Source organism: Galeopterus variegatus, unplaced genomic scaffold, assembly GCF_000696425.1.
Source record: "Galeopterus variegatus unplaced genomic scaffold, G_variegatus-3.0.2 Scaffold5290, whole genome shotgun sequence".
Lineage (NCBI taxonomy): Eukaryota > Metazoa > Chordata > Mammalia > Dermoptera > Cynocephalidae > Galeopterus > Galeopterus variegatus.
The window spans coordinates 181363-183126 of NW_007731401.1; positions in this window are offsets into that span (position 1 = coordinate 181363).

Below are 1764 nucleotides of genomic sequence, written 5' to 3' on the forward strand. Positions count from 1 at the left end.
TCAAAAAAGGAAAAAAAAAAAAAAAAAAAAAAAAAAAAAGATTTTAGGCCGGCCCGTGGCTCACTCGGTAGAGTGCGGTGCTGATAACACCAAGGCCACGGGTTCAGATCCTATATAGGGATGGCCGGTTTGCTCACTGGCTGAGCGTGGTGCTGACAACACCAAGCCAAGGGTTGAGATCCCCTTACTGGTCATCTTTAAAAAAAAGAAAAAAAAAAGAAAACAGCACTGAGACTGTAGTACTTTCGAGTCACCAATCTTAATTTCTTTTTTACAGTAAATCTATAAATGCATCAGGCACTGTGCTAAACACCGGAAAACAAAGAAAAAAGTCAGCTGACTAGAGAAGGAGAAAGAGAAACAGGCAAAAGACTTATACTAAGTGCAACAAACGTCAAGGCAGAGGAAAGCATTGGGTTCCTCAGGAACACAGGGAAGGACACCTAACCAAGATGGGGGGAAGATGGGACAGCTACCAGGAGGAGGTAATGCCTGACCCAGTCCCAAAGGAGGAATAGGATTCAGCCAGAGAAAGAAGAGTTGGAGGGCCAAACCAGAGGAGGAAAGGGCTCACGAGAGGCTAGTTGGCCTGATGTCCAATGTGGGGGTGAGTGGAGTGGCATACGAGAAGGCCAGTAAGCCCTAAAATGATATACAAAGGACTTTTACATAGTTACCTTTTTAAAGTTTTCTAAGCCTCAGTTTCCCAACCTTTGCAAGAAGAGAATCATAAAACCTTCCTTCAGGGAAGGATTAAAGGATCTGCCCAGAGTCTCAGGGCTAGAAAAGGAAGACCCAGCCTCTGGAAATCCCTGCCCTGTACACTTTCCTCCAGGCAAGGGCTGCTCCCCAGGAAGGGCCCTCTGCTCAGGCAGGCAATGGACACTTCTGATTTTTTTAAAGCCTTGATGCATTAAAGAATGAAAAACACAGCCAGCCACAAAAAACAAAAACAAAAAAAAATTGTGTGGTATATTTAAACCATTATATTTAACAAATCATCGCTTTTAACGCATACGAAATAAAATGAAATATAATCTTGCTATTCAAAATCGATTACAGGCTAAAACTGTATTACTTCATAGTTCATTATAGGCCATGTGTTTGCGTAATGGAATAGAGATTTAAATTTCTATAATGAATGTTTTCTTTCAATCCCTTCACTAACTCTCTCTGTGATTCTCTATAAGGCCTCATTTAGAGGGAACCTCTGAGCACCCTCATAAATGAGAAGCCTACACAGACTGTGGTGCCAGGCCCTGTTTAAAGCCACTTGAGGAAAAAAGCAAAATTGTGTATCTGAATCATCTGGGGGGCTTTTAAAACATACTGAAGCCCGGGCCCCACCCTCTAGATTCTGATTCAATTGGTCTAGAGTGGGGTGCAGACATCATATATTTTTAAAAGCTCGCCAGGTGATACTGTATAAAGTCAGGGTCCAAAAATTCCATAGCCAAAAGTAGGAGAGACTGCGATAAGAATCCTTTAAAGTTTTACCAGCTCATTTGCAGATGTTTGTTAGAAGACAAACAATGGTAAAGAGAGATGAACAAATGGGAGCAAGAGGAAGGGGCGATGCAGGCCTCACCCAGGACAGTCTGGTGGTAAAGAGCAGAGGAGCCCCAGCAAGCAAGCCGAGCACAAGAGCTCAAGAGTGGCCCAACCGGGCTGGCCCAGTGGCGCACTGCTATAGTGCGCCGCTTGGGAAGCACGGCGGCGCTCCCGCCGAGGGTTCGGATCCCACATACAGACCGGTTCCCGCTC